We start from the raw sequence: 13,980 nt of genomic DNA on the forward strand, positions 1-13,980 counted from the left end.
AACACAGCATATCAGACTGTTGCTCCATCTAGCTCAGTATTGTCTACACTGACTAGCAGCAGCTCTCCAGGGATTCAGGCAGCAGTCTCTCCCAGCCCTACCTGGAGATGTTGGGGATTGAACCTGGGACCTTCTGCATGCAAAGCTCTGCCACTGAGCTATGGCCCTTCCCCTTAGCAGAAGAGGGAATGAAGAAGGATGTTTAGCTCTTTCCCTGCTGGCTGTTCTCCACTCAAAATCAGGAGGGCACCTGCTTTTCCCCTCATGGAGGAAAATATGCAGGTCCATTTATTTTCTCTTGCAGTTTGGGGAAGTGGCCACCACCGAAAGCACCCTGCCCACACATCCCCGTTGTGCTCCCTCAATTGCAGCCTCCAGTGGCTGTTCTTTTGTAAGTGGGGGGATGTTACATACATGTGTAACACACAGCGGGCACACAATGGATTTGTGCCAGGGAGACACACTTGGCCAGAACACATGGCTATAAACCACTGCATCTCCTTCCATTTTATATCTTCACCATGGCAGGGCACAGTATGAAGTACAAAGCAGCTTGCAAGAGTAAGATGGCAAGGGACATGTGCCTGCTCCTTTACACCCACACACCCATCAAGTTTATATAGATATAGCCAGACATGTTCTAAGGCAGAGGTGGGCAACCTGTACCCTCAAGACCATAAGTGGCCCTGAGCCCAGTTAGTTCAGACCTCTGGCAAGAGAGATCCATCTTCCAGGCAGGCCCCAGGACAGAGGAGAAAAAGGGATGGGGGGGAAGGGGTGTCGGAGAAAGAGAGGAGGAGTGTCAAAAAGAGAAAGGAGAAAGAGAAGGGGTGTCAGAAAGAGAAGGGAAAGGGGAAGGGCTGCCCACTTTTGGTTCCAGCCCTGCCTACCTGCTGTACTCAGAAGAGGAAGTTCATGCATGTACCGTGTGATTGGACCCTTCCTGCTCAGCTTGCAGATGGCCTTATCCACTTTGCAGCTGGAAGTTCTTGCCGACTGCAGTGACGTACCTAGATCTGGTGGTTTCCCCCCAGGAAATAAGCCTCTATCTTTAGAGGACAGGAGGAGTGTGAAGAAACCCAAAGGAGTTCCTCACTCACACCCACGCTCTGCTGCCAAGACAGCACACAATTCCGATGGTTCCTCCCTAGGCCTGATCCCTTAAATACTTCGTTGTTATGTGCTTTCAAGTCAATTTCAACTTATGGCGACCCTATGAATATGCGACCTCCAATAGCATCTATTATAAACCACCCTGTTCAGGACCTCAGCCTCATCCAATGCTCAAAATATAGCCTCTCCAATGCTATAACAAAGCCACATCAATGACATGATGGAAATTGTCTTTCCGTACCAGGGTTTGGTCTCCCAAATCCCATCAGCCCAAGCTGGTATGGCCAATGGTGAGGGATGATGGGATTTGGAGTCCAGTCACAGCTGGAGGGTCACAGATTTCCCATCCCTGGACACTTTCAAGCTGTCGTCGTGGGATTCAATCATAGACCAGCAAATTCAGGTTTCACAATTAAGACCTTACAATTAGGAACTGTTGCGCAACAAACCCACTTCCCCCAAAAGATTGGACTTTTTTGCGCTATGGGGAAAATGCAGTGGGAAGTGTGGGATGACACTTGCCTTGATGCAACATCGTTTAACCTCCCCACAGACAAATCAGGATGAATGCTCAATAAACAGATCGTCTGGAAGCATCCCCCTGTCCCAGACTACACAAAGATCTAAGTCAGGCATGGGGAACCTTTGGCCCTCCAGATGTTGAACTGCCACTCCCATCATCCCCAGCAAGCATGGCTAATGCCCAGGGATGATGGGAGTTACAGATCAGCAACATCAAGAGGGCCAAAAGTTTCCCCACACCTGAACCATGTAGTACAGCACTGTGTCTCTAAAACAGGTTAGTCAGATACTCTCTGGGAACTCACATGGAAGAGCATAACAGAGATATCCAGCCCCTTTTTGTTTATGCTGCTCCTTAGAGGCTTTGTGTTTCTAAGTGTGGAGGTTCTATTTTCAGCTGTTCTAGCAGATGGCCACTGATAGACCTATTCTCCATCAATGGGTTAATAGGTTTTTTTAAAAAATACATACATAGTAGTGGTCACTACAACATCCCTTAGTCATCAATTCCATAGGTTCCATGCAGCACACGAAGAAAGCTAAGTACACACACACCCCTCATTTTTCAGACTTTTCCTCAAATTGTCACCTAGCTGTTTTTGCTAAACAATCCAAGATTTTTTTTACTTTTTATATATATATATTTGCTACCCAGTCATCATATTTTACCTTTGCCTCAATTAGCTGGTTAAGAAGCCCCCATAATCACAGTGATTTAGTACAGCAGTCGTCACCATCTGGCACAGAATCTGGTGATGTATGCAGGATACCGAGGGTCTTGGCTGTCATTTGAAAAATAACAAGTTTCTAGTTCTCATTATTATGGAGAATAAAATCTTTACTCTTACAAAAAAAACCCTTGTTCCTTCCTATAGCTCCCCCCATCCCACCTCCCTCAGCCTCTTTCCCATGCTCCAAGTTAAAGAGAACAAACAAAATCCAGGAGGCCAAGGCAGGAGAGCAGGGAACGAAATCCAAGTGCAGCTGGAACACTAAGAGAAAAACAGCTGCTTTTGGGATTCCGTTGCCCACTATCACACCATCATCAACGAAGAAACTGGCTGGTAACAGAAAGCAGAGTTGTACTGAGGCCTGCCAAAGAGGCGAGTTCCATCACTGAAGGGAGCAGGCTGCACAATGTCGACCCCATGAGCGAAGTGCTATGCACATGTCTGCGTGTGATGATAGTTCCATCAGGAGTTATGGCTTCCACACAGAAGAAATGCTTAATGATCCTGTAAGGAGAGAAAGCCCAGCCAGGGTCAATTAATCCTTCTGCAGATTTCTCAATCAGATGATGCATATTCTTCCAAAAGTCCCTCTTTCATTCCAGTTGCTGATGTGCACTGACACAGGTCTCATCCACACCATACATTTAAAGCACATGGTTTCCCCAGATAATCCTGAGAACTGTACCCCTCACAGAGATACAATTCCAAGTACCCTTCACAAACTATAGTTCCCAGGATTCTTTGGGGGAAGCCATATATTTTAAATGTGTATTACATGTGCTTTAGTGTGGCTGTGACCTTAGTATTGACAGTACCTGCCAGATTGCACTGATTTGCCTGACATTATTTTGTCTTCTGCACTTGTCTACAAAATCATGATTATTATTTTTTTAAGTGTGGACGGCTAGAACATCTGTTAACTGGAAGACCCTTGCCATCCTGACCCTTGCCATCCCCATTTCACTAAACCTAAGCCAATGCAATTTAACAGTGGTGCAGTTCTTAGAGAGTGTTGGGCTAATACTTTGGAGACTTGGGCTCACATTCCCACTCAGCCAAGAAGCTCACTGAACGGTCTTGGGCGAGCCACAAACAATCTCAACCTAACCTACTTCATTGCGAGGATAAAATGGGGGGTGGGGGTGGAGGTAAGTTGCCTTCAGCTCCTTTGAGGAAATATGTGATATAAATGTACGAAATAAAGCATTCTGGTTCAGTGATCAGGCTGATAAAGGAGACTCAGCAGGAGGGGATTTAGGATTTAACAATGATGCTAAGGGAGGCTTGGAAATAGTCACTCACCTGATCACTTGTGGTAGGTTAGGATTGCCCCCACGAAACCAGGCAGGACAAGAGACATGAAGGCCTGGAAAAAAAACTGAAAACTTTCAGGGGGTGGGGACGGAAAAAAACCTCCCCCCCCTTTTTTTTTTCACCCCCCCCCAGTCTTTCACATCTCTAGGCAAGATTGCTCTGGAAAACTCACCTCCTCTTTTTTGTGTATGCCATGAAGGGCTTAATATTTTGGATACGTTGCGTTAGAATCCCCACCCACCCAAGGGGGCCAATTATTTTTGTGAACTTGTTTTCTGGGCTGTATTAAAGAAATTGTGTTTTTAGAAGGCTGTCTCCTGCTGTCACAAGAGCACTAAACAGAGACTATGTATCTGTAGTGGGAGAAGAAAGCACTTCTCCCAAGGTATACCAGAGAGGGTGGAGGCTTAGCACAATCCGTGGCTTCATTGTGTGCCACATTTCCTGTGCCATCCACACTGATCCTGCAACTCTATTTGGACTAAGAATATATAAATGGCTTAGAGAGATTTTTTTTTTACATTAAGCAGTATATATATCTTGATAAAAAAATAAAAATAAGTATAAATATATTAGTACTGTATTTGCATTTATAACATAAGGAGGGCACTGCAGGATCAGGTCAAAGTTCCATCTCCTCCGCATCCTGTTTTCTTACAAGAGCCTTTGGGGAGCCCAAGGAGGATAGGAGCACAATAGCCCTTTCCTGCTGTCTGTCCCCCAGCAACCAGTATTCAGAGGTACACTGCCTCTGAACCTGGAGGTTCTGTTTAGACATCACGGCTAATAACCATGGATAGACCCGTGCCATGAATCTGTTGAATCCCCCTTTTAAAACTGCCTAAGCCAACTGGCCACTACCACATCTCCCAATGGTGATTTCTATATGTTAATTATGTGTTGTGTGAAGAAGTCCTTCCTTTCAGAGAGCGGTTTAAGAATTAGCACGGCCCAGGTGTGGAGTGCATGCGTCAGGTGCAGAGAAACATTTCTGCCTAAAAGAGCATGGAGAACACCTTTCGGCCTACAGACACACACTGCTTGTGAGCGTTGCAACACAACGCGGAAAGGTGTGGAAGGGAGTCGGTCGTGAATGGAAACTGCATGCCTATCAACGTGGGCTTTTCATTAGCACTACAGAAGAGGAAAATACAAAAAAATGACCTATTTCAACATCACTTGCACAAACAGTTTTGCAGGTAATTCTGCCTGGCATACAGTAAACAGTTTCCCTGTTACCATGCCCCACCCTTGCCACCAGAGGCTCTTCACAGGTCTCCACCCACCCCTACCCACTTTCTAGGCCCTAGACAAGAAAGGGTAATATTTCCCACCCCCCACCCCATGTCCTTGATCTTCCTTCTGGCTGCTGTGCCTCCCACCCCCACCCCCAGTTATTGTGCCCCTGGGATGCAGCCAGGCTTAAAGCTCAGACAGGAGGGAGGTAGATTGCTAGAGTCACATTTCAAATCTTTTATTGTTGTTCAACTTCCTTGTAACCCTTTCCTTTGCAGAGCAGATGTACGCATTGTAATTAACCAGAACGTAAGAGGACAGCAGTAAAGTGTGGGGAGAGACTCTCACAGGAAAGGGGGTGATGAAGCGGGAGGGGGAGACCATCTTGCATTGAGGACAGGTGGATTTTTAAACCCACCTTGATCCTGAAAGAGTAGGGCAACTAATCCATAAGAGGGAGGGGGAGAACAACACCCTTTGCTCATGTAAAAAACTTTGTAAAAAGTTAGTAAAGTCCAACCATTAAAATAATCCTCAGAATAAATTGCCCTCTCTCCAGTTTATTCTCCTAAAACCTAGAGGGTGCAACACAACACGCCCAGGATCCACATCTCAGCACTAGTGTCTGCCTACTGGACACACAGAACAAGTCCCCTTGGTTAGATTGGGCTCATTCCACAGAGTGCCTTCCACCCCACCCCCAATTCACTGCGACACCCAACATGGTAGGGTACCAAAAATGCTGCCCAAACATTTGTGTGCCAGTGAGCAGCAATGCAGGGGTGAGGTTGCCTTTGCATGGGGCTACTCCCCCCTGCCCCACTTCCACTGATTTTGTCCTGAAACTTTTCTCCCCCTCCCCGGTCTCACAGCTAGCTGGCAAGGAGGGGGATAGAGAAGAGAGCTGGGAGAAGAGGCTGCATAGGAGAACTGGTGGGTGGAGAATGTCTCCTTGCTGAATCTCCCCTGCAAGGGCTCTTGCCCTTGCATCCAATTCTCCCCAGGACAAAGAAGCAGAAACATTGCTCATTTCCACAGGTTAATTGCCAATCAAATGCACATTTCAAATTGTCCTCTGTCATAGCACAGAAGTCAGCATCACCCTCAATCCCCGTCTTTTCCAGAACTGGGCAAATAAGCTCAGATGGGCCAAAGGCCAAATGGTAATGGCTCGTTCTTACGTTGGTCCCAGGGTATGGTCTGAAGGCACATAAGGCCAGCTCACTGCTGAAGCTAAGCAGGGTCAGGTCTGGTCAGTGAGTGGATGGGAGACAGCCTGGGAATCATAAGTTTCATGAAAAGAAAGGCAGCTTATAAATGCAATAAATAAATAAATAAATTTTGGGCAGATGGAAGTTGGTGTGGCCAGCTAGGACTAAAATGAGCATGAATTGAATGAATTCACAGTCTTCCCTTGTTCCGCTCCCTCTGCTGCCTCCTCCGAATACAAGTTGAGGATGCGAGTTCCTTGGAGCAGGGATCTGCCTTCTTGCTGTTACTCAGTGAAGGTGCCATGCACACTGATGGGAGCAGATAGCTAGCTAGCTAAACAGACAGACAGACAAGAGGTGTTTCTAGCACACAACCATTTCCCTACAGTGGTGGTTTCAAAATGGTGAGCCTGCCCTGAACAGAGAGAAACTGGTATTTTGAGAGTGGACCAATAAATAATACTGCAGCCAAATCATTGGCTAGTCAGTTATAATAAAAACATGAAATTCAACCTCCCACCCGCCCAATCCCACACACAGCACTACTCTTCAGATCACAATAGAACCTACAACTGACAGAGCTCTCCTTCCGACACCCTAAAACAGTCCTTTCAGGGCCTAGACTCTTTATCAGGTGTAATATTTGCGGTGCCCTCCAGGTGTTGTTGGACCCCAGTTCCCATCAGCCCCACTCAGCATGCCCAATGGTTAGGGATGATGGAAAGGCTATAAGCCAATAACATCGGGAGGGCCACAGGTTCCCCACACCTGCTTCAGCTGCTTGCCTCTCTCAGGGACCTTGGCTTCCCTACCACTTAGGGCTTCTTCCCAGCCCTCAGCCTCCCCCACAAACACATTTCTGTCTCTAGGAGATTTTAATCCCAACCAAACTGACAACTTTCTCTTTCTCCAAACAATCCAACAGCTTTATTCTCCAAGTAATCAGAATGATAACGAACTGGCCCAGTCAATCAGAGGTTGCTGCATTGCCACAAGCAATAACCCATCTAGTCTTAGCACAACACCCACTTCTTTTTCTTGTGCATTCATTAGCTACCAGGCCAAGTTCAAAGTTCTGGTTTTGGTGTACAGAGCCCTATGTGGATTGGGACCAGGATACCTGAAAGATCATCTTACCCCTTATATACCCAGTCGATCACTGCACTCTGCAGGTGAGGGCCTTCTTCAGATACCATCTTATCAGGCGATCTGTTCCACACAACATAGGAAACGGACCTTTAGTGTAGTGGCACCTACCCTTTGGAATTCCTCCTCTTAAATATTAGACAGGCGCCATCTCTGTTATCTTTTCGGCGCCTACTGAAGACCTTCCTCTTTCAACAAGCCTTTTAGGTACAAATCTTATCCCAGTCTGCGTCTGTGTTGGAATTGCTTTTTAAGATATTTTTAAAGCTTTTTTTAAAAGATGTTTTAAAAGATGTTTTGTTTTAATATGTTTTAAAGCCTGTTTAAGATGTTTTAGAGTGTTTTTAGTATTTTGTTTGCTGCCCTGAGCTCCTTCTGGGAGGAAAGGCAGGATATAAATTTAATTAATCATCATTATTATCATGCATGGTCTTTTCAGTCAAATCAAATGTCTCTGTCCTATTTATCTCATTCTAAGGTGACCACTGGAAAATTTGCTAGGATAGGTCAACTCCCTCCAAGAGATTGAGGGAAAGCTAGGCTTTTTACAACAGATATTTACCCAACCAATCCACAAAAGGCAAAGGAGTGTGGATTCACTTCCAGCTAAGGTCCAACATGCAGATCCTCAACAAAAATTGGCCAGTCCTCTTCAGGAAAGGCTGGGCAATGACTGCTTCACAACATCGTCTTTCCATTTTGGGGTGCCCTCATTAGCATCCCTCCTCCATTCTCCCTAGGCAATCAACTTGCTCTGTGCTGTACAGTACCCCCTGTATTCTGTTTTGTATGCCAAGAGGATATATAACTCTGGAGTCTGCCTATTCTTCTAGAGCAAATGCATGGGCCAACCAGCTGTACAGCAGCTTTGCACCAAGGATTGGCCAAGGTACATGATCTGCCCCACAGATCAGTGCAATTGCTGTGTTGGTGCCTACATGCTTTCAGAAGAAGCGTTATCACAGGGCTGTCTCGCATAGCACGCCTTCTAATTTAAGTGCTACAACATATACTACAAGCCTTCCTGCTACTTCCTATTGCACTGGAGTTGTGGTTTCCGTTGGGTGCTGAAGCAGCCTAATTTGAAGAGCGTAAAGGCTGCTGTAATCCTATGCACAACTATTTGGGAGTAAGCTCCACTGAGCCCCTTGGCCCTTATTCCTAAGTAAAGGTGCATAGCATTAGGCTGTATGTATTGGATGGATCACAGAACTGGAAAGGGAGGAGCAGAAGGTGACCCAGTCTTGCCCTTCTATCCATTTGCCCATCCAGGTGCAGAACCATCCACTTGCCCAACTATCCATCTCAGACAGTATCCTCATACCACAGAGCCTCCAAAAACCCCTAGGTCAAAACCCAGATGGGAGTAGTGGCGCAGAGAGAGAGAGAGAGAGAGAGGCAGAGAGAGAGAGAGAGAGAGAGGCAGAGAGAGAGAGAGAGAGAGAGGCAGAGAGAGAGAGAGAGAGAGAGGCAGAGAGAGAGAGAGAGAGAGAGAGGCAGAGAGAGAGAGAGAGAGAGAGAGAGGCAGAGAGAGAGAGAGAGAGAGAGAGGCAGAGAGAGAGAGAGAGAGAGAGAGGCAGAGAGAGAGAGAGAGAGAGAGGCAGAGAGAGAGAGAGAGAGAGAGAGGCAGAGAGAGGCAGAGAGAGAGAGAGAGGCAGAGAGAGGCAGAGAGAGAGAGAGAGGCAGAGAGAGGCAGAGAGAGAGAGAGGCAGAGAGAGGCAGAGAGAGAGAGAGAGGCAGAGAGAGGCAGAGAGAGAGAGAGGCAGAGAGAGGCAGAGAGAGAGAGAGGCAGAGAGAGGCAGAGAGAGAGAGAGGCAGAGAGAGAGAGAGGCAGAGAGAGAGAGAGAGAGAGGCAGAGAGAGAGAGAGAGAGAGGCAGAGAGAGAGAGAGAGAGAGGCAGAGAGAGAGAGAGAGAGAGGCAGAGAGAGAGAGAGAGAGAGGCAGAGAGAGAGAGAGAGAGAGGCAGAGAGAGAGAGAGAGAGAGAGGCAGAGAGAGAGAGAGAGAGAGGCAGAAGAGAGAGAGAGAGAGAGAGGCAGAGAGAGAGAGAGAGAGAGAGGCAGAGAGAGAGAGAGAGAGAGGCAGAGAGAGAGAGAGAGAGAGGCAGAGAGAGAGAGAGAGAGAGGCAGAGAGAGAGAGAGAGAGAGGCAGAGAGAGAGAGAGAGAGAGGCAGAGAGAGAGAGAGAGAGAGGCAGAGAGAGAGAGAGAGAGAGGCAGAGAGAGAGAGAGAGAGAGGCAGAGAGAGAGAGAGAGAGAGAGGCAGAGAGAGAGAGAGAGAGAGGCAGAGAGAGAGAGAGAGAGAGGCAGAGAGAGAGAGAGAGAGAGGCAGAGAGAGAGAGAGAGAGAGGCAGAGAGAGAGAGAGAGAGAGGCAGAGAGAGAGAGAGAGAGGCAGAGAGAGAGAGAGAGAGAGGCAGAGAGAGAGAGAGAGAGAGGCAGAGAGAGAGAGAGAGAGAGGCAGAGAGAGAGAGAGAGAGAGAGGCAGAGTGAGAGAGAGAGGCAGAGAGAGAGAGAGAGAGAGGCAGAGAGAGAGAGAGAGAGAGGCAGAGAGAGAGAGAGAGAGGCAGAGAGAGAGAGAGAGGAGAGGCAGAGAGAGAGAGAGAGAGGCAGAGAGAGAGAGAGAGAGGCAGAGAGAGAGAGAGAGAGGCAGAGAGAGAGAGAGAGAGGCAGAGAGAGAGAGAGAGAGGCAGAGAGAGAGAGAGAGAGGCAGAGAGAGAGAGAGAGAGGCAGAGAGAGAGAGAGAGAGGCAGAGAGAGAGAGAGAGAGGCAGAGAGAGAGAGAGAGAGGCAGAGAGAGAGAGAGGCAGAGAGAGAGAGAGGCAGAGAGAGAGAGAGGCAGAGAGAGAGAGAGGCAGAGGCAGAGAGAGAGAGAGGCAGAGGCAGAGAGAGAGAGAGGCAGAGGCAGAGAGAGAGAGAGGCAGAGGCAGAGAGAGAGAGAGAGAGGCAGAGAGAGAGAGAGAGAGAGAGGCAGAGAGAGAGAGAGAGAGAGAGAGGCAGAGAGAGAGAGAGAGAGAGAGGCAGAGAGAGAGAGAGAGAGAGAGAGGCAGAGAGAGAGAGAGAGAGAGGCAGAGAGAGAGAGAGAGAGAGAGGCAGAGAGAGAGAGAGAGAGAGGCAGAGAGAGAGAGAGAGAGAGGCAGAGAGAGAGAGAGGCAGAGAGAGAGAGAGAGGCAGAGAGAGAGAGAGAGAGGCAGAGAGGCAGAGAGAGAGAGAGAGAGAGAGAGAGAGAGAGAGAGGAGAGAGAGAGAGAGAGAGAGAGAGAGAGGCAGAGAGGCAGAGAGAGGCAGAGAGAGAGGCAGAGAGAGAGAGAGAGAGATGTCAGCAGAATTGCACAGCACACAAGATTCCCACCCCCATTTCCTCTTTTTTTAAAGAAAATACCCATGGCAGATCTCTAAGTTGAATTTTGAACAAGCAATTCCTACAAGGCCCTCTAGATCACAACCAGCTTGTAACCATTTACCTCAAACACCTCATTTTCGACAGGGTTTTTTTTTTGGTATAGCTTTTAAATAGGCCCCATTTCCAAAACCGTCAACTGCCTGAATCTGAAGCCTTGGTTATGTCACTGAATTCAGAGTCACGCTTGGGATCCAGATACAAGAGTTCACATCAGAGTGACTCCTGTGTAGGGCTGCTGCCTTTTTCGACCGGACTCTTGTACCTTGAACAGCCGCCAGACACACAGACATGATTTAGCAGGTGAAGTTTCCCCGCCTCTGCTGGAAAAGTTTCTTTTGCTAAATTCTTGTGTCAGCCGAATGTTTAAGGAGCTAGAACAGACTCAATTAAAACAGGGAGAAACCAGGAGTCTTGGTTGGAAAATGAGCAGCTGATCAATATTTGAAAATCTGGCCTCTCCAGCAGGGAGAGCTGAAAATAATTGAGCAGAGGAAACAGCTGATCTAGCGGGGGGGGGGGGGTTTCTAGGAAGCAGAGCAGTCCGGATGACTGGGCACTGATTAGAGAGCTATCAGGGAGCTGCTGAAAGGATCTGTGCCTTTAAGCATTCCATGCCCAGCATATGGTCTGAAGCCACATGAGGCTACTACCACCTTGCTGACCTTAGCAAATCCAGATCCAGTCAGTGCTGGGATGGGGAAGCACCTGGGAACCGCATGCATATATGCTGCTTTGGGTTCTGTGATGGAAGAAAGGCAGGAGGGGGGAAATGTAAGTACATAAATGACAAGTTCAACAGGTGAAGCTAAATGAACAAGCAATTAGTATAATCTTTTCTTGGCACGGAAACATGGGGATGGGGAAGTTTCATCTGTTGATTTCTGCCTGCTATGCAGTCATTAAAAGGTACAGAGCCTCACTGCATTAAAAAAAAGTACTGGCAAGTTTAACATAATGGTGCAAACAGCAGATCTGAGGGGAAGTGATTTACATCTAGACAACAGCAAGGGAAGATTCTTAATTTCCTGTGTCTCTATGTGATTGCAAGATTCCAGCACTGAGCAGACGGCTGGACTAGATGACCTCCCCTCCAGGGACTCTTCCAACTCTAATATTGTATGATAAGGGTTAACTTCCCCTTACCAACAGTCCTGAATCCTGATTCAAATCTCCCCCCCCCAAAAAAAAACTTTAAAAAAGAAAGTTAGTAGATCTGATAATGAATTTCCATCATCTCATCAAGTCTGGCCCTCAGTTCTGAGAACTATGCAAAGTGAACAAGGAGGACTTTTGGAGGGAAAGTGTACCTTCAGTTCTTGCAGAAACTCATATTTGGACTAGAACATTTCCTGTTAATTTAGTTATCTTGAAACAGCTTGTGCTATAAGGGAATAAAATGCACCTTAGGAGTTGTAATAACATTTCTTCTGGCATTAATCTTTTCATCAAATCCATTGCTGTTATGCCCATTTTACAGATGGATAAATGAGGTTGAAAGGTTGTGGCTTGCTTAAAACTACCCAGCAAATTTCTGGAAGAATTGGGATCTCACTGCTTCAATTGAAGATATGGATCCTACTCCCATTCTTGTACCCATTTGGGGACAAGGAGAGAAGTATTTTATGGTGTGGAAAAATGAAGGGGATTTGAAGGAAACTGAACTTACTTCTTAGCAACCATGACCAACCTCTTAGGAAAGGTGATCTGCAGTTGCCTCCAGTGAGGACACCTTGCCTGATGGTCACAGGAACATAGGAAGCTGCCTTATACTGAATCACAAGCACTGGTCCATCTAGCCCAGTGTTGTCTACACTGACTGGCAGCAACTCTCCAGGATTTCAGGCAGGAGTCTCTCTCAGCCCTACTTAGAGACTCCAGGGATTGAAACTGGGACCTTCTGCATGCAGGGCAGATGCTCTATCACTGAGCTATGGCCCTTCCCCTATAAATGCAGTGGCAAGTGGAAGGCTCTACTGTTGAATTTTTGCCTGTTGCAGCTGTTAAAACGCACAGGATATCCAGCAGGAAAAGGGGGTGCCAGCAGTACAACCCTATCAGGAAAGCTCTGAAGGAGAAGGTGGCATCCCCGCTAGCATGCTTGGATCCTGCTCTCTTCCTTTTCACTGGGCTTCTTCCCTTCCACTGTTCACTGTCTCCTTAACACAGGCCACACCCTTAACACAGGGCTCACCGTAACTTTTTTTGTGTGCCTCCCCCACCCCTTAACAGCCACACCAACCTGTTACCTGGATGTATTCTGGCCTGAATGCACCACTGCGCGAATGCATACGGCTTCAAAGGCTCCTCCAGCTAATAACGTATGGCGTGGGAGAAGCAGGTGTGATGCTCCAGCCCTCCTGATGTCTCCTCTCCCATCCGGAGACCCAGACATCACCCACCTCTCACCTGCCAGTCTCTGGAAGGGAGCGGCCAAGTCTTCTTCCTTAGCCCCGCAAGGGGCAGCGCCAAAGACCAAGAAGTCCAGGCTGCCCAAGCACCTTCCCTGCCGTGGATTCCAGATCACGACAAGGTAGCCAGGCACCCAAGGAGCCGGCTCGCCCAGGAGGCAAGTTGAGACAGGGCCAGCCTGCTTGCGCACACACTGCCAACTCAGGGATCTTGCCAGCCTGCACGCCCCAGCCTTTTCTGTAACGCTCCTCTTAGGCTATTTAATGCCGAGAGGACCATCGAATTTCCCCCTTCCTTCCTCTCCTGGGAAGACCATCTGAGCCAATCAGGGCTTGGGGCAAGTTGGAATCCCCCCTCCTTTTTTCCCACCCAAACTCACTTCTGCTTTTCTCACAGCAGCTGCAGCCGTCGTAGCAGTTTCGCTTTTACTCTTACTCTGGCCAAATCCCTCCCGGGCTGGGCCTGCCACTTGTTTAGCAACCGCGGACTCATTACAAGCTCACCATGCCACAACCCCCCACCCTGCCGAAACTTTCTCTATCCACTTGGGCTTCCTTCCTCACATTGACTGCCCTTCTGCTTCTAGTGCTGGTTTGTCACCCAAATCTAGAAAGTATTTAGGAGATCTGTAGAACAGGAGGACTGACTCTTCCCTAAGACGTTTTGTGCGTGAGGCAGAGCAGCAAATGGCACTTTCTACTCCCGTCAAAGGGTGTATTTGATGCTAAAGGCTCCATCTGCAGTGTATTTATATCAGTATTGTTCCACTTTAAACAGTCATGGCTTCCCCATAGAATCCTGGAAACGGTGGTTTGTTAAGAGTGGTGAGCCTTGTCAGGAGACTCTATTCTCACAGAGCTACAATTTTCAGAGTGGTTTAACAATCAATCTCGGAACTCTGCAA

The 13,980-nt window shown here is 47.7% G+C and overlaps 1 long non-coding RNA gene across 3 annotated transcripts; it reads right to left on the reverse strand.

Moving 5' to 3' along the window:
* Nucleotides 1–1,912: 1,912 nt before the first annotated feature.
* On the reverse strand, nt 1,913–13,452 carry LOC133382388 (uncharacterized). Of its 3 annotated transcripts, none has more exons than XR_009761939.1 (3): nt 13,067–13,452; nt 3,669–3,732; nt 1,913–2,870 (listed from the first exon to the last, which is right to left on the reverse strand). It is a non-coding gene; the product is annotated as an uncharacterized LOC133382388 (long non-coding RNA). The 3 variants fall into 3 exon arrangements; XR_009761937.1 differs by having other exon boundaries at nt 13,074–13,448; XR_009761938.1 differs by lacking the exon at nt 13,067–13,452 and adding an exon at nt 10,930–11,097.
* Nucleotides 13,453–13,980: the final 528 nt, after the last annotated feature.

This window comes from Rhineura floridana, chromosome 3 (assembly GCF_030035675.1).
Source record: "Rhineura floridana isolate rRhiFlo1 chromosome 3, rRhiFlo1.hap2, whole genome shotgun sequence".
Classification (NCBI taxonomy): Eukaryota; Metazoa; Chordata; class Lepidosauria; order Squamata; family Rhineuridae; genus Rhineura; species Rhineura floridana.